A 23,487-nucleotide genomic window follows, 5' to 3' on the forward strand; every position below is an offset into this window, starting at 1 on the left:
ATGAGGATAAAATCAGAGAGATTAGAGCCCACACAGAGGCATACCGGCAATCCTTCTTTCCACGAACAATACGAGACTGGAATAGAAGGGAGAATCGATAGAGGTACTCAAGGTACCCTCCACCACACACCGTCAGGTGGCTTGCGGAGAGTGGATGTAGATGTAGATGTAGATGGCACGAGTGGGAACAACGGCCGTCGGTACACATATGGCAGCCCGTATGAGCAGTGCGCAGCTATTGCCAGCAAGCGGCCGAGCTCTTAACGGCTGGGAGTAAGCGGTGCCACGGCGTACCAGTGCGGCCCTGCTTTCTCTGATCTGGGGCCGCATAATGCCTGCACACCCCTTCACTCACAGTCACACTGTTGTGACAGCCGCCCACTCCACGGTGCGAGTAGGGGGTCATGCGACTGACTCACCGAGGACTTGCCGCGTTCTAATGCGTATCTAGAGCAACGCTTTCTGTCTCTCAGATATCAGCTATGACAGAGAGTTATTACGAGGGTGGTGTAAAAACCTCTCGGAATCACCACGAGAGGTCAACACTAGCGCAACGAGTTGTTCACGTGATATTCACTGGACTGTTGGCTGTAAACACGTGCCACGTCAGTGCTCTTGGAAGAGAGCTGTGGTGGTGGTCTGACTCTGTTGTAGTGATTTGTATCATCATCATCATCATTTAAGACTGATCATGCCTTTCAGCGTTCAGTCTGGAGCATAGCCCCCCTTATAAAATTCCTCCATGATCCCCTAATCAGAGCCAACACTGGTGCCTCTTCTGATGTTAAGCCTATTACTTCAAAATCATTCTTAACCGAATCCAGGTACCTTCTCCTTGGTCTACCCCGACTCCTCCTATCCTCTACTGCTGAACCCATGAGTCTCTTGGGCAACCTTGCTTCTCCCATGCGTGTAACATGACCCCACCGTCTAAGCCTGTTCGCCCTGACTGCTACATCTATATAGTTCATTCCCAGTTTTTCTTTGATTTCCTTATTGTTCCCATCTACTAGTACCTGGAATCATCCTAGGTACTTTCATATCCGTAACCTCAACCTTACTGATAAGGTAACCTGAATCCACCCAGCTTTCGCTCCCATACAACAAAGTTGGTCGAAAGATTGAACGGTGCACAGATAACTTAGTCTTGGTACTGACTTACTTCTTGTAGAAGAGAGTAGATCGTACCGGTGTGGCCGAGCGGTTCAAGGCGCTTCAGTCTGGAACCGAGCGACCGCATGGATGTGTGTGATGTCCTTAGGTTAGTTACGTTTAAGTAGTTCTAAGTTCTAGGGGACTGATGACCTCAGCAGTTAAGTCCCATAGTGCTCAGAGCCATTTGAAGCAACCATATGAATTAACTGTTATGAAAAATTGCGTATAATGTGTGTCTAAATACACTTGATTAGATACATAAGTTTTCATTTCTCGAGCTTTTACTCCAGTTGCTTTTGATTTACCGATTGTCATTATTGGTTAAAGTAAAGTTATAAACATGTGATTTATTTTATATAACTGAATTTTTCAACTGTCATTGTGATTCCGACTTGTTGGCTAATTGTGCTTCATCATTACGGTTGCCGCACCTTTTCACAAATGTTTAGCATGATGATATACAGGTTTTGTAATGGAAGGTTGCTGTTGCTCGTAGAGAATACGGTAGATGATTTTCTAACCAAAGAGTGCCGAATAAAAAGTGTTTACTTGTGATTGCATGAGAATGGATCATGCCCATCAGGTCATACTGCATCTGAAGGTGCAAATGAACAGAGTGTGAATGAATTAGAAGGCATCATAGTCCTTCAGCAAACACACGTAGAATTTTTACACGCATCGGTGTTTCATATACGAGAGCGTTCAATATGTAATGCAACCATTTTTTTCTCGGCCAGTCTTGGTTGAAAAAATGCGGAATTTGCTGTCGAACATCATGGAATATTCCCACTTCATCCCTTATAGTTTCATGAAGTCCCGTTGGATGGCTGCGCTGTACTGGTACGTAGCCTTCAAAATGGCCTCTGTAGCGGAGGTGCATTCCAAATAGAGAGCTCTCATTGAGTTTCTGTCTGCGGAAAACCACGGGATCACATGAATTCATAGGCGCTTGAGGAATGTTCACGGTGAACTATCAGTGAACAAAAGCACGGTGAGTCGTCGGGCGAGACACCTGTTACCATGGCAACAAGGTCGCGCAAACTTCTACCTTCTCCAGATTTCTGCCGTCCGCACACAGCTGTGACTCCTGCGGACTGACACGTTCATTCGAGGTCATCGCCGTACCACAAGCAAACACCTCGCTGCTCAACTGCGCGTCTCTTTTGGTAGTACTGACACAGTCGTACACCAGTTGGGGTTCTCAAATGTATGTGCCAGATGGGTTCATCGCTGGCTAACAGAAGACCATAAAGAGAAACGAAGGACCAACTGTGCGGAATCGCTTGCGTGTTACGAGTTGATCGAGACAATTTTTTGTCGAACATCGTCACGGGCGATGAAACAAGGGTTCAACACTTCGAACCAGAAACAAAACAGCAATCCATGGAGTGGTGAAACACCATCTCTCTTCAGAAGATGAAGTTCAAAGCCGTCAGCCTCAGCCATTGAAGTCATGGAAACGGCCCTCTGGGCATCTGAAGGGGTGTCTCATGGTGCAACGATCCACTCGGAAGTGTACTCTGCCGTCCTAATTATTTTGAAGAAACGGTTTCAGCGTGTTCGTCGCCACCAGCTTGCAAACGAACTTCCCTTCTCGATGACAACGTAAGGCCTTACACAAGTTCGCGCACTGGAGAGGAGCTCACAAAATTTTATTGGGCTGTTCTTATTCATCCATCTTACAGATAGGATCTCGCACCTTCGGACTTCCATCTGTTTGGCCCAATGAAGTATACACTCCGCGGGAAGTACTACGTTGATGATCGGGACATTGTTGATGCAGCAAAACGTCGCCAAGTAGAGTGGTACCTTGCTGGCTTACGGCCGCCCCCTGTAAGGTAGCGTAAGGTCGTCACAATGAACGGAGATTATGTTGAATAACAGGATTTTCTAGCCAGAAGAGTGGGGAATAACATGGTGTGCCGGGATCGTGAATAAAGCCAATCTCTTTGCATAAAAAGAAATGTGTAGCATTACTTATTGAGCGCCCCTCCTACAAGAATATTACGTACACTACGTCTACACAGCCCCTGTACTTTACAGTGGATTAAACACCGAAAAGAAGATGAAGGCATGCAATTGGAATTTTGTTGCTGAGTAATTGCAAATCGCCGATTAATCCCGTTAATGCTATTTATTGATGAAGCCACTTTCCCTTGGGACTTCCGCAAGGCGTTCGACACAGTTCCCCACAGTCGTTTAATGAACAAAGTAAGAGCATATGGACTGTCAGACCAATTGTGTGATTGGATTGAGGACTTCCTAGATAACAGGACGCAGCATGTCATTCTCAATGGAGAGAAGTCTTCCGAAGTAAGAGTGATTTCAGGCGTGCCGCAGGGGAGTGTCATAGGACCGTTGCTATTCACAATATACATAAATGACCTGGTGGATGATATCGGAAGTTCACTGAGGCTTTTTGCAGATGACGCTGTGGTGTATCGAGAGGTTGTAACAATGGAAAATTGTACTGAAATGCGGGAGGATCTGCAGCGAATTGACGCATGGTGCAGGGAATGGCAATTGAATCTCAATGTAGACAAGTGTAATGTGCTGTGAATACACAGAAAGATAGATCCCTTATCATTTAGCTACAAAATAGCAGGTCAGCAACTGGAAGCAGTTAATTCCATAAATTATCTGGGAGTATGCAGTAGGAGTGATTTTAAATGGAATGATCATATAAAGTTGATCGTCGGTAAAGCAGATGCCAGACTGGGCTACATTGGAAGAATCCTAAGGAAAAGCAATCCGAAAATAAAGGAAGTAGGTTACAGTACGCTTGTTCGCCCACTGCTTGAATACTGCTCAGCAGTGTGGGATCCGTACCAGATAGGGTTGATAGAAGATATAGAGAAGATCCAACGGAGAGCAGCGCGCTTCGTTACAGGATCATTTAGTAATCGCGAAAGCGTTACGGAGATGATAGATAAACTCCAGTGGAAGACTCTGCAGGAGAGACGCTCAGTAGCTCGGTACGGGCTTACGGGCTTTTGTCAAAGTTTCGAGAACATACCTTCACCGAGGAGTCAAGCAGTATGTTGTTCCCTCCTACGTATATCTCGCGAAGAGACCATGAGGATAAAATCAAAGAGATTAGAGCCCACACAGAGGCATACCGACAATCCTTCTCTCCACGAACAATACGAGACTGGAATAGAAGGGAGAACCGATAGAGGTACTCAAGGCATCCTCCACCACACACCGTCAGGTGGCTTGCGGAGAGTGGATGTAGATGTAAATGTAGACAGGTGACGGCATAAATAACACTCGTAAAGGAGCCGGTTTTATTTTGTCTTCACTGTATCACAAAATGCTTTCCAAAATATGAAAAAATCTCTACTGAACATCATCTTCCACACTAAGAAAAGATTTGTAAACATCTTAGGCTGGAATGTTCTGATTTACGGACGTGAAATCTCGACGTTAACGGAACAGTAGAAAGCTCCTTTCGAGTCTGCGGAAATGCGGCTCTGGAGGAGAATTAGAAGAAGTAGTTGCAGTGGTAGAAAAACGAATGAGGTGATTCTGCAGGAAATAGGAGAGAAGAAAGAACTACTGAAAGTTACGGGCCAATGAAAAGCAAAACTCGTAGGATACTGAATTATACGTGACATTCTTCTACAAAACATTTTTGAGGGCGGGATTGTAGGAAAGAAAAAGAAGGAACTAACGGAGAACATTCTTCTTTAAAATATGATCGGTGGGATGGTGTGTTCTTGACGCATAAAAATGAACTGCCGAAGACAGGAAGCTATAGCTGCAGAGACGAGGCTTCTTAGCCATTTGAAAGGAGACGACCGTGTATCATGTGTGATAAATCGACTGGTGTAAGTCTTCGGCGACTTGAGTGTTAATTTCGTTTTCTTATTTAGTCGAAGGCAACGGCATTGCCGCAGTGGATACACCGGTTCCCGTGAGATCACCGAAGTTAAGCGCTGTCGGGCGTGGGCGGCACATGGATGGGTGACCATCCAGGCCGCCATGCGCTGTTGCCATTTTTCGGGGTGCACTCAGCCTCGTGATGCCACTTGAGGAGCTACTCGACCGAATAGTAGCGGCTTCGGTCAAGAATACCATCATAACGACCGGGAGAGCGGTGTGCTGACACCACGCCCCTGCTATCCGCATCCTCCACTGAGGATGACACGGCGGTCGGTTGGTCCAGGTAGGCCACTCGTGGCCTAAAGACGGAGTGCTTATTTAGTCGAAAAACTTCTTATTTTACCTTACGATGACGAGTAGACTCCGTTTTAGACCTTAAAACCGCAGAAAAATGACAGATGGTCACCGGGAATCGAACGTAACAGTTCCGCATTAGGAGCTAACTAAGTGACTACATAGGTGACATCGTGCGTATGTCAATTTGGGAAAAATTTAGGAAATTTTCCTTTTGCGCAACATCCAGCGGAGGATGGAAAGTACTTTTTCTATACCATTTTTCTTTCAGCACACATCGTAGTTAGGTTAGAGATTATTTTTTCATTTAGCCTTCTGACTGATTTGATGCAGCCCGCCAGGAATTTCTCTCCTGTGCCAATCTCTTCACGCACGACTCCCTCTGGTATCATTGAATTTATTCCCTAACGACTTATCACACGTACTTTCATGTTGTCTCTTTGCCTTATACTCCTTTCTTCGCCGGTTCTTCGGCGAGTCACCACGTTTCTTATTTTATCCGTCCACTTAATGTTAACTTCCTTTTGTGGCAATATCTTCTTTTCCGGTTTTGCCACAGTCAATAACGCAGTTCTGAACTGTACTAGGCTCCCAACATATATTGTCATAAATATTATCCTCAAACTAATGTCTCTTGTTGTACCAGTAGATTTCTTTTTAGCGGCAGCACATAGGCAGATGTAAATGTATAAATTCTGAAGAATAGATACTGATAGGCGGAACATAAATCATAGAACGGCTGAAGGCGTGTGAGCAGTTTCCTGGTGACGTCACCCTGCCGGCACTGTAAGACTCACCGACCTCTTGCCATTAAAGGTGTGGGGTCAACAGCAGTAGGAAACGCGGTAACTCCGTTAGTTTTCAGAGGCCGGCAAGTAAAATACTGAAATTACACCGTCGCTCTTAACCGTGCGGGTAATATTTGTGAATCTTACACTACAGAAGAAGAACGTTTTCCTAAAAAGGAACCTAAAAACCTCCATATCTAGCGTCTTTCGTCTGTGGGAAGTAGCAACACAAGTGCTGTGTGTAGTGATCTCGAAAGCGAAGCAGTCTTAACGTTTGACTCCTCCGTTTACTCACCCAGCTGGACAACCAAAGGGCAAACCATTAATCTTTAGCAAACTTAAAGTGTGTTAAAAAGTAAGAGTTAAAGGTCTTTATATTTCTGTAACTGATAAAGACTCTTAAAGAAACTACCAAAAAAGATATTACATGTTTCTTTAAGTCACATCCGAAGAAAATTTATGTTGTGGGTTGGCAAGAGAGCCAACACCGTATTATTAGAGGAAGCCGAAAGGCACGCGTTTTAGGTCACGCAGGCTGGCGTGAGGTCTGGAACAGGACAGGGAAATTAGACTTTAGAAAAACGGACGTAGCTGGTGGAATACTTAACTTTAATCCATAAATGATTAGCGTCGCTCTTGACTGTACATTATTCAGTATCAATAGTAACTGGTAAGGGCGCCATGCTAGGTCGTAGCAAATGACGTAGCTGAAGGCTATGCTAACTATCGTCTCGGCAAATGAGAGCGTATTTTGTCAGTGAACCATCGCTAGCAAAGTGGGTTGTCCAACTGGGGCGAGTGCTAGGAAGTCTCTGTAGACCTGCCGTGTGGCGGCGCTCGGTCTGCAATCACTGATAGTGGCGACACGCGGGTCCGACGTATACTAACGGACCGCGGCCGATTTAAAGGCTACCACCTAGCAAGTGTGGTGTTTGGCGGTGATACCACAATTTACATTGCACAATAGAATTTATTAACAGCTATCTACGAAAGCAACAGCACACAGCTGCCCATATATATATACTGCCCGATGAAAAGCATACCACTATGAGATAGGAATTGCCCACTAGGTGTTACTAGAGGCAAACCTGGTACTGTAAAAGGAACGAGGGAGTATTGTGTTGTCGAGTAGCACCAACAGCAGAATGAGTCGGTCAGGACAGCTCAGTGACTCCGTATATGGAATTGTCACTGTATGCCACGTGAGTAGCAAACCCATTGTGGACATTCAAACCCTTCTAAAGCTGCCCAAGTCGACAGTTGGTTATTAGATTGTGAAGTGGAAAAATAACCTCATCTACTGACAGACAGGACCCGGGTAGCATTTCGGAGGGTCGTTGTAAAATATCGCACGGAATCTGCATTATGAATCACTCGCTATCTCCAAAGTGCTAGCAGCAGTCCAGATAGGACAATGATAGTGTGTACGGAGTTAAAAGGAATGGGATAAAATGGTCGAGTCGCTCGAAGTAACCCACATAGTTCTGTAGTCGTTGCTAAGCGACATGTGATGTGGTGTAAAGCGCAGAGCCACAGGACAGTGGATGACTGGAAACGAGTGATTTCGAAATATGAATGACGCTAGACCTTGTGCCAATCCGATGGAAGAGTTTGGATTTGGAAAATACCTAGAGGGCGTTGCTTGCCAAAGTGTCTTGCTAGCATTGAAGTACGGAAGAGGTGGTGGTACGGTATGGGGCTAGTTCTCATTGTTAGGGTGTGGTCCACTGTGTAGTGCGTACATCAGGGAAACAGTTCGGAGGCGACGATTGTATTAACGTGACGGTGCACTATGTCGTTAGACAGCGTCTGTGAGACAATGGTCTGCTGACCATAACAGTCCGGAAAAGGACTGACTTGCCCAGAATCCCGACCTGAACCCAGTGGAAGACCTTTGGGATGAATTAGGACGTCCACTTTGCTGCAGACCCCAAGGTCCAACGTCACTACCTTCTCTGCATTCCTCTCTTGAGCAATAATGGGATGGAAACCCTCCACAGACATTCCCACACCTCATTGAAATAGTCTCCAGTACAAACCATCACAAAGTTGAAGGGTGTAAACTCATAATATCAATACCCACTGAGAGGTGTCTGAATACTTTTGACCAGATAGTGTACACACATAAAAAAAAGTTTGCATCACCTCGGTTCCGAGGGTTCCGGAGCCTGTACAGAAAATTGGAATAGAGATCAACTTAAACATCATTCCCGCCCTTTTTATTGCTCATGAAAATCACACACCATACAGCGAGACCTTCAGAGGTGGTGGTCCAGTTTGCTGCACACCGGTACCTCTAATACCCAGTAGCACATCCTCTTACACCGATAAATCCGTGTATTCGTCGTAGTATACTATCCACAAGTTCATCAAGGCATTGTTGGCCCAGGTTTTCCCACTCCTTAACGGCGATCCGGTGTAAATCCCTCAGAGTGGTTGGTGGGTCACGTCGTCCATAAGCAGCCCTTTTCAATCTGTCCCAGGCATGTTCAATAGGGTTCTTGTCTGGAGAAGATCCTGTCCGCTCTAGTCGAGCGGTGTCGTTATCCTGTGCACGATGGGGGCGCGAATTGTCGTCCACGAAGACGAATGCCCCGCCAATATGCTGCCGATATGGTTGCACTATCGGTCGGAGGATGGGATTCACGTATCGTACAGCCGTTATGGCGCCTTCCATGAGCACCAACGGCGTACGTCGGCCCCACATAATGCCACCCAAAAACATCAGGGAACCTCCACCTTGCTGCACTCGCTGGACAGTGTGTCTGACCAGGTTGCCTCCAAACACGTCTCCGACGATTGCCTGGTTGAAGGCATATGCGACACTCATCGGTGAGGAGAAAGTGATGCCAATCATGAGCGGTCCATTCGGCATGTTGTTTGGCCCATCTGTACCGCGGTGCATGGTGTCGTGGTTGCAAAGATGGACCTCGCCATGGACGTCGGGAGTGAAGTTGCGCATCATGCAGCCTATTGCGCAAATTTTGAGTCGTAATACGACGTCCTGTGGCTGCACGCAAAGCACTATTCAACATGGTGGCGTTGCTGTCGGGGTTCTTCATAGCCATAGTCTGAAGGTAGCGGTCATCGACGGCAGTAGAAGCCCTTGGGCGGCCTGAGCGAGGCATGTCATCGATACTTTCTGTCTCTATGTATCTCCTCCATGTCCGAACATCGCTTTCGTTCACTCCGACACGCCTGGACACTTCACTTGTTGAGAGCCCTTCCTGGCACAAAGTAACAACGCGGACGCGATCGAACCGCGGTATTAACCGTCTAGGCATAATTGAACTACAGACAACACGAGCCGTGTACCTCCTTCCTGTTGGAATGACTGGAATCGATCGGCTGTCGGACCCCCTCCGTCTAATAGGCGCTGCTCATGCACAGTTGTTTACATCTTTGGGCGGGTTTAGTGACATCTCTGAACATTCAAAGACACTGTGTCTGTGATACAATATCCACAGTCAACATCTATCTTCAGCATTTCTGGGAACTGGGGTGATGCAAAATTTTTCTTGATGTGTGTAGTATCATTGATCAGTAATCACAACGATGTGCTTGATTAACAATACAGTCACTTGAAACGTGTCACAAAGATATCAATGTAATTCACAAGAGGCACTTTGCAGGATACAGTTTTTCTTATATGACACGATTTGTATTCTTTATAAAAATGTAGGTTAGGCTAAGTGTTTAGAATTTAATTCTGTTCCTTCAATCACAATTCTTCATTATGAATACCGAAGCAGAACACTCGCGAGAACGTCTGAGTAGTTTTAAATTACAACTAGGTCCGGTACACAGTTTGCTATTTTATACCATTACCGGCTTCTTACTGAAATGGGCCTGTCTTAGCTGATGGCTACAATTTTAAATTATAACTAGGTCCGGTACACAGTTTGATGTTTTATACTATTACCGGCTGCTTACTGAAATGGGTCTGTCTTAGCTGATGGCTACAATTTGCACACAAAAGAGAAGGGGAAACTAAGGTAATGGTGTGTGTAAAAAATGTGAACGCGCCGGATGGGCAAAAGTTAAACATTTGAAGACTTTTGAAGATGTGTATGAACTTTGCTAGCTCTGAAATACTAAAGATAAAGACGGAAGTCAATTGTGTTTAGTCCGTGTTGCTTTCCGATTTGTGATTTGGCATTGTTTACGATGAAAAATACAAATCAAGCCAATTATCTGTCTCACTTTCATTTTTTTGTGCCACGACATCTTTCAGCGATTTGCACCATCATCTTCATGCTGACCATTGGGTTACATGTGCAATTTCTTTTCCTGGATGTAGCCTGATACATGCTTACTTCACTATAGTTGTTATATAACCCTTATTATCATAATACAGCACTGGAATCACGTATTAAAAAAAAAATTAAACTACTAAAAATTTGTCCCCGAACAGCACAGTGTAGGTTTTTATATACACACTTTTGCGTCACTGAATATCGCACGTAAATACAAAACATAAACTATCCGGATATCGCACTTATACAGAAATACTGCGCGAATCGAAGACACATATAACATACGCACAGCTGTGTACATGTTCGGATATTCAATTAATAAAGTAAACAGTCAGTCAGTTACTGGAAGTTTATTTATTTAAACTCGACCTAGGTTTCGATACAACAATGAGTAGCTACATTAATTAAAACATTTATTTAAATGTTTTAATTAACGTAACCGAACAACGTCATGTACTCGTAAGTAAGTTACTCATAGTAGAATACATATCTAGCTCAAGTTTAAATAAATACACTTCCGACAGCTGATAAGCTGTTTCTTTATTAATCGAAACTTACTCAGCGTTTGTGTTAAGGGCCTTTTTAAAGAATTATATACACTGATTTCCGCATATTCATTTGATAATGAATCCGACTGATGGATTGATTATTACGTTCTGGTTTTGTTATTTCAATACTAAAGTGGAGGTGGCAGTAAAAGTTAGTGTATGTCATCTAGTGTGGTTGAGAAACTTCTAAAAAAGTTCCCTTGAGTACGTTCTGTCAAAGTCTTCTGTTGTACACGAAAATTTCCAACTCTTCAAAGAGGCATTTGAGTCGTTTATGATTATTACTAGATTATCGTCTGTGTTGTCGTTCTAGTGGGCAACGACAACAGATTTATTTGGGGTGTTGTATTTGACTGCCTTCATCTGATTCTCATTTTAGGGTCGGAAAATTTGCCCAGTCTTTCCTAAGTACTGTACAGAGCATTAACTGCATTGCACTACTTTCACCTGGGTGGAAATTTTTTGATACTTTTTACGTTGTGTGGCAGTCTATTGCATAATTTATTGCTCGTGATATAAGCGACTCTTGCGTTGTATGTTCTCAGTACATTTGCAATTTTCCGTAAAAAGACACCAAAATCTGGACTTTAACATTGTTCTTATGTTTACCTTTATCTGTGCCATTCTTGAAGTTCTTCGACATTTATCTACGAGCGCAGACTGGAAACCACTTGCAACTTCTAATTAATTTGTTATTCCTACATCATATTGATGTGTTTCATTCTAGAGTCGATTTTATGTGCTCACTGTAACATAATGTTGTTCCCATGGTTTGCCGTCTCTGACAAGATTACGACGGCGTGATGAAATGTAATGCCTCCGAATTTTCTATGTGAACTGTCTTAAAGCTTTTAAAATAAAGGAAGCGTTACAAATATTTTACGTCTTTATCTTGATGTCTACGTATTTACTTCTCAACACAGTCACCCTGGCGATGAACACGTTTCTTCCAACTGGAGACCAGTTTGTTGATATCGTTAGTTTTGAATGTTTGATTTTGTTGACGGAGCCACAGCCTCACCTCTGCTTGAACGGCTTTGTTATTGCCAAAGTGAAGTCCTCCAAAGTGTTCTTTAAATTTTGGAAACAGGTGAAAATCAGATGGGGCCAAGTAGTGACAGCGTGAAGGATGAACTGTGACAGTGAAGCCAAGGCTTCGGCTGTTGCAGATCTCGAAGTGCTCGTGTGCGATCTGGCATTTTAATGCTGCAGGAGACGTGGAAGAACTCTTAGGATTCGAATCCGGATTACAGCAAGCTGTTTCTCACGCTCCATCACAGTTGTATGCTACAGTTCGAAGCCCTCTACCGCCAGAGAGCTACAAATATGTAGACATGAAGAATAAAGGTGGAGAATGTCAATAATGTTTGTATTATTTAAAAAGTCTTAAGAGTTTTCACATTAAAATTGGGAGGTATTACTTTACATCACGCCTTCAAAGACATACATGCTTCTGGTCTGTAGGTGTGATGGTGGCATGGAGATGAATTCATGTTTCTATCTGTAGTTCTAGATTTTCTGTAGATGTGTAAGTAGGCTGTTTAGGTTTTCTTATTGGTAACGCCACGTAACTCTCTGTGTGAGAATCACTGGCTATGCTGTGTGCAATCTGTGGCTAGTTTGCATTGTTGTCTGCCATTGTAGTGTTGGGCAGCGGCAGCTGGATGTGAACAGCGCGTAGCGTTGCGCAGTTGGAGGTGAGCCGCCAGCAGCGGTGGATGTGGGGAGAGAGATGGCGGAGTTTGGAAATTTGTAAGAATGGATGTTATGAACTCCTATGTATATTATGATTTTTGATGATATTAAGGTAAATACTTTGTTTGTTCTCTATTAATATCTTTCATTTGCTAACTATCCCTATCAGTAGTTAGTGCCTTCTGTAGTTTGAATCTTTTATTTAGCTGGCAGTAGTGGTGCTCGCTGTATTGCAGTAGTTCGAGTAACCAAGATTTTTGTGAGGTAAGTGATTTGTGAAACGTATAGGTTAATGTTAGTCACGGCCATTCTTTTGTCGGGATTTTTGAAAGTCAGATTGCGTTGCGCTAATAAAAATATTGTGTGTCAATATAAGCACAGTCGTATATAATTGTTCAAAGGGGACGTTTCAGATGCTAATAAATTTTTACGCTATCTTTTCTGGAGATGATGAGGACGAGAACTTTCATTACGTTTTCACTTTTATGTTACTATGCAAATTACATATACTTCTTGCTTATTGTTCACTTCTGTTTTGAATACTGGGTGACCAAAAAATCGGTATAAATTTGAAAACTGAATAAATCACGGAATAATGTAGATACAGAGGTACAAATTGACACACACGCTTAGAATGATATGGGGTTTTATTGGAAGCAAAAAAATACAAAAGTTCAAAAAATGTCCGACAGATGGCGCTTCATCTGATCAGAATAGCAATAATTAGCATAACAAAGTAAGACAAAGCAAAGATGATGTTCTTTACAGGAAAGGCTCAATATGTCCGCCATCATTCCTCAACAATAGCTGTAGTTGAGGAATAATGTTGTGAACAGCACTGTAAAGCATGTCCGGAGTTATGGTGAGGCATTGGCGTCGGATGTTGTGTTTCAGCATCCCTAGAGATGTCGGTCGATCACGATACACTTGCGACTTCAGGTAATACCAAAGCCAATAGTCGCACGGACTGAGGTCTGAGGACCTGGGAGGCCAAGCATGACGAAAGTGGCGGCTGAGCGCACGATAATCACCAAACGACGCGCGCAACAGATCTTTCACGCGTCTAGCAAAATGGGGTGGAGCGCCATCCTGCATAAACATCGTACGTTCCAGCAGGTGTTTATCAGCCAGGCTGGGGATGATGCGATTCTGTAACATATCGCCGTACCTCTCACCCGTCACGGTAGCAGTTACAAAACCGGAATCACGCATTTCCTCGAAGAAAAAAGGCCCGATAACGGTAGATGTGGTAAATCCAACTCATACCGCGACTTTCTCGTCGTGCAATGGAGTTTCCACGACAGTTGTAGGATTTTCAGTAGCCGAAATTCTGCAGTTGTGGGCGTTGAGAGATCCTCGGAGCGTGAAATAAGCTTCGTCGCTCTGTAGGGAAGCAGCATACTCACGCCTTATAAAATTCACATCAGTCTTTCCATTGTGTGCCAGCCTAGTCCGCTGTAACTAGCTCTGACGTCATAAATATTGTGCAATACTTTAAAATGAAGTAAATAACCTGAAACGTTTCTAGTATGTCAGGACTAATACAAAATCAATATGTGTTGGATATCAGTTGAATAACTTAAGCCATTTTTGAAATGTGGATGTTTTACTGTAAAAATCATTGGCGCAACTGAAAAGAGCTAGAAACTTAAAAATTTATATTTAGATTCCCTTTGCATAATAATTTAGTAGAAACAGTATTCTGGATCTCACAAATTAAAATTTTAGTTGAAATTCATGATTTTCTGGTTTTTGTCTTAGATATTAAGGAAGCAAGATAGATTAAGTAGGCGAATAAATAAAGCTAGGATGCTTAAATTTAAGTAGAAGGGAGATCCGCTATAATCATAAAAATGTGAGAAGTTTCAACAGAATAACTATAAAACTATAGCGATAGCGTATCTCCAGAGGGCAAGTTCAGAGGTCGTCTACTGCGTGTAGTGTAATTAAATTAATTCTCTCGCCCAAAATATTTGACTTAGCCACGTCAGACTTTTATTATGATTACTTACCTGTGTGCTGAATGCACATTTAAATTGAGAGCTTCATCGGCCATCAGTAAAGGAAGCAATGATTTATTCGATAACGGCATTACTAGCCGAGCGGCTAGTCGGGAGAGCCGATTTGACCAGGCGTTCCCTTAGCCGTCCGCACCGCGGCTTTAAATATAAGAACGCTGCGCGAGAAAAAGAAAGGCCCCAGTTCTCTCCAGACGTTGAATAGCACACCACCTGTGCCGGGAGTCGCGTCGCGTTGGTCGGTATCGTTGATATAAACAGCCTCGGATGCAGTAATAAGTTACTCGGGATACGCGTAACCATGAAATCGTTTTCGAGTGAAGTGTTAATTCTGGGATGACGTTAATGACCTATCTTTAGTTTGCGTATGTCGTATTTTCACGTGCCGCTGCAGGACAGACATTCTGCCATTATTAGCATGGCATTTGGTGAACATTATCATCAAATTATGGCGAGCATTCACTTAAACATTTAATTTGAACAGTTATAGTTGCATCAGCGCATTAGACTCTGAACTGCTCTGGTAGTTGGATTGTGTGGATTCTTTTCGGTCTGTGACTTTCAGAATATAGTGAACATTTTAGAGAGAATAGTTTTTGATTATGAATCCCAGACAATCTCCTAATTCCTCAGAGCTATAAGCTGTAGCTATAAGGGTATTTCTCAGATGAAGTGGGCACTAGGAATTCTAATTACAGGCTTCACGTTTTGCTAATAACTTTCTGGTTGCCAATATTGTAGTTAGAGAGCCAGTGTTGAGAACGGCAAACAACAGCATAAATACAAAACATGTACTCTATTATTCCACCCGCCGCCCCACAGGTCCACAACACGTTACTCAACCAATCGTCATCTTCCGCCATCTTTTGAAACGCCCACACCGCAAATGCCCTCCGCTTCACTAAATCGCCAGGTAACAATTCATGATGCCGATGGATTTTGTACGGATAGCATCGGAGGGTACGCATAAGTGCCGACCAAACAGTAGTGTATGGAATGCCGGTGCGACGTGCGACTGCACGAGTGCTGATTTCCCCGTGCATAGACAAACCCGCTACAGTCTCCATTTCTTCCTGAACTGTCTCAGCAGCATTACGCCTTGTGCTCGGTCGGCCACTACGGAGTCTATCGTCTAAACAACCCGTGGCTTCAAATTTCGAAATCATTCTCGCCACAGCTGCATTTGCCAACGGACGTTTACCCGTTCGAATCCCCTTCCTATGGCGATAGGATCGTAACGCTGAACTAGCACATTCCCTATTCTGATAATACAGCTTCACTAAAAGCGCCTTTTCAGGTAACGTCAACATGCTGCGACTGCTGGCGCATCTGATTCTCTATCTCATTGGAAATGAAATGAAGTCCCATACTTCTTTACAGAGCGTAGGGGAACGATGCGGGAGACCCGCACCGACTTACTAGGCAAGGTCCTAATGGAGGTGGCTTGCCATTGCCTTCCTCCGACCGTAATGGGGATGAATGATGATGGTGATGAAGACCACACAACAACACCCAGTCATCTCGAGGCAGGAAAAATCCCTGACCCCGCCGGGAATCGAACCCGGGACCCCGTGCTCGGGAAGCGAGAACGCTACCGCGAGACGACGAGGGCGCACCTCTATCTCATTACGGCTCCTTTCATACACGATTGTCAAGCGCAGTCACTGACGTTTAGCTGTCCAGAGCCATCTGTCGGACATTATGTGAACTTTCTTTTGTTCTAATAAAACCCCATGTCATTCCAAGCATGTGTGTCAATTTTTACCTCTCTATCTACATTATTCCGTGGTTTATGAAGTTTTCAAATTTATACTGACTTTTTGATCACCCGGTACTTTGTGAACCTTGATGACTATTGTAGAACTTAACGTCTTGTAGGCAAGGTATACTATTACTTTTGTTCCTCAAGTTGGTTTAGGAGGCTGCCAGCTTGTGTCGTTCGCCTGCCTTATTTCTTCGTTTGTTGTCCTCAGTGTCGACGCACTGCGTTGTGATACTGGCTGAAAAATGGAATGTGGAAGTACAGCACTGACTACTTTAAGCGATGTAGCCGACAGGTGCACAGATGCGTTTCACAGTACTTTAATTTCACTGTTCACAACCCCCCCCCCCTCCCCCCCAATAATGCGCAGTTATATGGCCAGTGCACTGTTGTTTAACTTCCGATAAGCCTCATTAATAGGTTGCAGGTAAACATCCACTCTCTGCTATAATAGTTTACTGTTGAATATCTATGAGCAGTAAAAAACATAACCACATAGTTCACAGTTCTTTCAGAATAATCAGGTATGTATGGAACAGAAACTGTCATTGTTTTAACACACGGCCTAATTGTGTTGTACTTATTTCACAGTTACGTTGATGCATTGTTGTTGATATAACCAATACGGGTTCCTTGTCTGAAACTCGGCCGTGGACACACTGACTCTGGATCAAAAATCGGGCCCTTACATATCCTCATAATAATAGGTGTTGAAACTACGCGTTGTTCGATGTTTAATTTACAGAAATTACAGTTTAAACTTTACTCATTAAATTAACTAAATACATCGAAAACTTCCGTCTTTTTTACAGTTTCTCCTACTACACGGGGTAAAGCCGAATTATTTGTTTAAATCATGTAATTAACATATACAACTATGCAAACAACACTTTTGACAAAACTGTTAATTACTTTGTAATTAATTAAGGGCTGGTTTTTCTAACACATTTTCGAATAGAGGAAAATAGATCCTTTAACAATATTATTAGTTGTTCCTCCAAATGTTTATAATTAGTAACCAATTTATATTTGTTGTTGTAGGTTATCTGTTGAAAGGTGGCTACACTGAGCCACTGTGCCAGAGATTGCGCCAAAGAGTATTATTAAGCCGCCTCCACAGTGCTTGTCGAGAGCTCGTAGAAGTCAGTGCTTGGAGAGAGCTCGTAGTAGTCAGTGCCTGTCGAGGACTCGTGGTAGTCTGTACTGAGATGTTGTAGCAGAGAGTGTTTGTTGAGATGTGCTATTAGGCAGTGCTTGCTGAGATGTGATATTGGAGAGTTCTGATTGAGATATAATGTAAGGATTAGAATGATTTTCATCAGTATAAATGAGGTAATTAACTCAGTTTGTTTTTATTTTAGTGTCCTAAATAATGCGTCATTACAGGTTCAGTCAACAAAGCATCTGGCGTGTATTCTTGTATAGAGTGTAATTCTACTTTCCTTACGCAATTATGGTATTTCTAATTTTCTTTTATCACGTCAGTATAATTGGTATTTAAAAATTCTTGTCTTGCTGAAGAAGAACCGGGCCAGATGTGTACGTTGAGTCACACTCCCACACACAGAACAATTACATTAGTGCTTGGGTTTTGTAGGTTTTATAGTTGCTGGGGACTTAATTAATTAATTGTGTTAACGAAAAATTTCATTTCATTCTTGTTGTTGTTCTTTGCAGTCAGATAGCGTAATAATACTAGTCAGGGCCAACCGATTACGAGACACAGCGTAATCGGACATACAGCTACGAAAAATTTAAAAAATATTTTCAATCATATTTAATTAAGCCTCCATGCACTGTCTCGAGCTGACTGCAACGTAATTAAGAAGAATTAGACCAGACGCGTTTCGCTTTTATTTATAAAGCATATTCTGAGGGATTCTGTAAATTGGATACATACGTTTTCACATTTATTTTTTGATTCTTTTACATTAAAAACAACATTTTCTATATGAAGTTAGTCTGTAGGCTACTTACGGTGTTTCTTTACACAGTCTGCACCTTCCCCTCTTGCTAGCAGTGGCTAATGTCGACAGGCTTCATTTCAAATCTGCAGTTTTTGACATTTTGCGTTATTTCCTGTAATGCACTATTTATAATTGACTTTCTTAACTGTTTTTCATTCATCACTGCTGCGGTGTTTATGCCTATTCGTTTGTTTTCGTTCATGTTGTGAGTGTTGCCAACCTATGAAAATGTTTTGTGTGTGTGTGTGTATGAGAGAGATAGTGAAAATGTCTTGTATGTAGATACAGACGTGAGAGATGTTGGTTTTTATTTTTTAGTCAGGAATAGTCAAAATAAATTGTTGTTGTTGCTATGGTCTTCGGTCCTGAGACTGGTTTGATGCAGCTCTCCATGCTACTCTAACCTGTGCAAGCTTCTTCATCTCCCAGTATTTACTGCAGCCTACATCCTTCTGAATCTGCTTAGTGTACTCATCTCTTGGTCTCCCTCTACCATTTTCTCCCTCCACACTGCCCTCCAATACTAAATTGGTGATCCCTCGATGTCTCAGAACATGTCCTACCAACCGATCCCTTCTTCTAGTCAAGTTGTGCCACAAACTCCTCTTCTCCCCAATTCTATTCAGTACCTCCTCATTAGTTATGTGATCTACCCATCTACAGCATTCTTCTGTAGCACCACATTTCAAAAGTTTCTATTCTCTTCTTGTCCAAACTATTTATCGTCGATGTTTCACTTCCATACGTGGCTACACTCCATACAAATACTTTCAGAAACGACTTCCTGACACTTAAATCCATACTCGATGTTAACAAATTTCTCTTCTTCAGGAACGCTCTCCTTGCCATTGCCAATCTACATCTTATATCCTCTGTACATCGACCATCATCAGTTATTTTGTTCCCCAAATAGCAAAACTCCTTTACTACTTTAAGTGTCTCACATCCTAATCTAATTCCCTCAGCATCACCCGATTTAATTCGACTACATTCCATTATCCTCGTTTTGCTTTTGTTGATGTTCATCTTACACCCTCCATTCCTCTCAACTGCTCTTCCTAGTCTTTTGCTGTTTCTGACATAATTACACTGTCATCGGCGAACCTCAAAGTTTTTATTTCTTCTCCATGGATTTTAATACCTACTCCGAACTTTTCTTTTGTTTCCTTTACTGCTTGCTCAATATACAGATTGAATAGCATCGGGGAGAGGCTACAACCCTGTCTCACTCCCTTCCCAACCACTGCTTCCCTTTCATGTCCCTCTTATAACTGCCATCTGGTTTCTGTACAAATTGTAAATAGCCTTTCGCTCCCTGTATTTTACCCCTGCCACCTTCAGAATTTGAAAGAGAGTATTGCAGTCAACATTGTCAAAAACTTTCTCAAAGTCTACAAATGCTAGAAACGTAGGTTTGCCTTTCCTTAATCTTTCTTCTCAGATAAGTCGTAGGGTCAGTATTGCCTCATGTGTTCCAACATTTCTACGGAATCCAAACTGATCTTCTCCGAGGTCAGCTTCTACCAGTTCTTCCATTCGTCTGTAAAGAATTCGCGTTAGTATTTTGCAGCTGTGACTTATTAAACTGATAGTTCGGTAATTTTCACATCTGTCAACGCTTTCTTTGGGATTGGAATTACTATATTCTCCTTGAAGTCTGAGGGAATTTCGCCTGTCTCATACATCTTGCTCACCAGATGGTAGAGTTTTGTTAGGCCTGGCTCTCCCAAGGCTGTCAGTAGTTCTTATGGAATGTTGTCTAGTCCCGGGGTCTTGTTTCGACTCAGGTCTTTCGGTGCTCTGTCAAACTCTTCAAGCAGTATCATATCTCCCATTTCATCTTCATCTACATCCTCTTCCATTTCCATAATATTGTCCTTAAGTACATCGCCCCTGTATAGACACTCTATATACTCCTTCCACCTTTCTGCTTTCCCTTCTTTGCTTAGAACTGGGTTTCCATCTGAGCTCTTGATGCTCATACAAGTGGTTCTCTTATCTCCAAAGGTCTCTTTATTTTCCTGTAGGCTGTATCTATCTTCCCCCTAGTGAGATAAGCCTCTACATCCTTACATTTGTCCTCTAGCCATCCCTGCTTAGCCATTTTGCACTTCCTGTCGATCTCATTAGTGAGACGTTTGTATTTCTTTTTGCCTGCTTCATTTACTGCATTTTTGTATTTTCTCCTTTCATCAATTAAATTCAGTATCTCTTCTGTTACCCAAGGATTTCTACTAGCCCTCGTCTTTTTACCTACTTGATCCTCTGCTGCCTTCACTATTTCATTGCTCAAAACTACCCATTCTTCTTCTACTGTATTTGTTTCCCCCATTCCTGTCAATTGTTCCCTTATGCTCTCGCTGAAACTCTGTACAAATTCCGGTTCTTTCAGTTTATCCAGGTCTCATCTCCTTAAATTGCCGCCTTTTTGCAGTTTCTTCAGTTTTAATCTACAGTTCATAACCGATAGATTGTGGTCAGAGTCCACATATGCCCCTGGAAATGTCTTACAATTTAAAATCTGGTTCCTAAATCTCTGTCTTACCATTATATAATCTATCTGAAACCTTTTAGTATCTGCAGGGTTCTTCCATGTACACAACCTTCTTTCATGATTCTTGAACCAAGTGTTAGCTATGATTAAGTTATGCTCTGTGCAAAATTCTACGACTTCCTCTTTCATTTCTTAGCCCCATTCCATATTCACCTACTACGTTTCCTTCTCTTCCTTTTCCTACTGTGCAATTCCAGTCACCCATGACTATTAAATTTTCGTCTCCCTTTACTACCTGAATAATTTCTTTTACCTCATCATACATTTCATCAATTTCTTCATCATCTGCAGAGCTAGTTGGTATATAAACTTGTACTACTGTAGTAGGCGTGGGCTTCGTGTCTATCGTGATCACAATAATGCGTTCACTATGCTGTTTGTAGCAGCTTACCTGCATTCCTATTTTTTTATTCATTATTAAACCTACTCCTGCATTACCCCTATTTGATTTTGTATTCGTAACCCTGTATTCACCTGACCAAAAGTATTGTTCCTCCTGCCACCGAACTTCACTTATTCCCACTATGTCTAACTATAACCTATCCATTTCCCTTTTTAAATTTTCTAACCAACCTGCCCGATTAAGGGATCTGACATTCTACGCTCCGATCCGTAGAACACCAATTTTCTTTCTCTTGATAAATTAATAAATTATAAAATAAATAATAATAATAGTAAATAATAAAATAATAAATAATGATAATAATAATAATAATAAATAATAATAAATTATACAATCAATTACACACATAAAACTAAGCACAACATTAGATCTGTTGTAATTTTCTTTAAATCTGAGGGCCAACCTTTCTCTTTTATGAAAATGCCCCTTATACTCACGTATGTTAATGGTAATTAGTTAAAATTGAAAAGGAGAATTTCAGGAGGCAGATGGCAAAATAAGAGGGGAAGTAAAAGTATCCCAGCTTGCTTTGTCACAAGCTATGGTCTTAGATATGAAGGAGACTACTGCTAGACTACTAGGCTGTATGTACACTGGATCATCAAAAGTGAAATAATTATAATTTAGACCTAGTACTGTTTCCAGCAAATAAACCAGTTCAGTAATTTTAGCTAATGAAAGATTTTTATAATTGATGAGATATTCTTTAAGAAAAATATGGATAAGAAGTGAGTTAATGAAAACCGTTTGCAGAAAAAGAAAACGTATTTGTCTTGAGTCTTGGTACAAGCAGGTTTATCTCACCCTGTGGGACCCTTCCTGCTGCATTGCCCAAACTGCTCCTTTCGTTATTCTGACCATTTCGCCTGCTTCACATTCAACACACATCGTCACGTCCCAGTCCAGGTTGTCCCGGTTAATGAAGACGTGTGATCTCCGACTCCACAAGCGTCCTACGGCCTTTCTGGAAACTGGTAGCCACGGCTGACCAAGAAATGTTCTAGTAAATCAGTCGCATTCGGTTTCACCGGCTGCCTGTTCCATATATCTCGGCTCACCTAGGTATGTTATTTTGTTTTCGTTATGTCCAAACATGTCTTTGGTCTGGTGGAACTGCTCATGCAGCTGATTAATACTTACGTTGCGAACTCGCCTCACGTACTGGCGTCCACATTCGCTCGAATTCATTAGTCCATTAGAAGGCAGCAGCCCTTTTCGGATGCTTTGATGCCCTGATTACGTAAGTCTTCTATGGAGACGACGATATTTGGTTTTACTTTTCTTTCAATCTCTCCTTTTACAAATACTGCGCCAACTTCAGTACTAACCTAATCAAAGATATCATTAATAAGCTGGAATTACAACATGTACATAAACTTATCCAGTGAGCAGAGTGCGTTGGATCCTCCAGTCAAATATTTTACCATTAAACAATTGGTTTGAGTCATAAAAATCTGACAATGACATTCTAAGAGAGAGCGTAACTTCTATAGCTCGACCACGCAGTGTTAATTTCTCGAATTAGAACGCTCAGAGAAGAAATGAAGTAGCATTAAATATCGAAGATTTTGCTAATCGAACACCATTTCCTGAACTTAAGGTCTTGAATGTAGGTGCACTGTAAAGTTTAATTTCCCACGTTAGTTTGCTTTTTTCTATCTTTGCAGTTACGCTTTGGACAGGGTACTTCGGTACCGTGAAAGAAGTCATTGCCTTTCGCTCTTTTCTTTTTATGTCTCTGGTGTTGATGTAAAAATCTTGATGTTTTCTGATATTCGGCTTGTAATGGACATCATATGGCGGCTGCGTGCTGGTTATTGACGACAGTTTGTACCATTTGTACCATTGTATATTCAGATTAGTATTTGGGTGGCAGGAGGTCTGAGCCTTTTAAGATCGTAGAAGTCTTTGCTATTACAAGAAATTGCTCACAACTCACCGCAGTACACTTAGTCTTCCGCGACAAACGAAGCTAGTTGTCTTCTTTATAAGTTGCTTATGTAAAATCCGAATACACTTTCATTAAGAGATTCAGGAAAAATACTGGATTAGGCAATCTAGAATTAAGAAATACGTATACCCTGCCGTGTTTCTTGCAACAGGAGTTATTTAGATGAACCAAAAACAGTACACGCTCAACGTCAATGCATTAAGATGTAGTT

At 42.2% G+C, this 23,487-nt stretch overlaps 1 pseudogene; it reads left to right on the forward strand.

Annotated features, from left to right (window-relative positions):
- The first annotated feature begins 5,035 nt into the window (after positions 1 to 5,035).
- Positions 5,036 to 5,153, forward strand: LOC124608754 (annotated as a pseudogene).
- The last annotated feature ends 18,334 nt before the right edge of the window (positions 5,154 to 23,487 follow it).

The sequence above is a fragment of the Schistocerca americana genome, chromosome 3, assembly GCF_021461395.2.
Source record: "Schistocerca americana isolate TAMUIC-IGC-003095 chromosome 3, iqSchAmer2.1, whole genome shotgun sequence".
Classification (NCBI taxonomy): domain Eukaryota; kingdom Metazoa; phylum Arthropoda; class Insecta; order Orthoptera; family Acrididae; genus Schistocerca; species Schistocerca americana.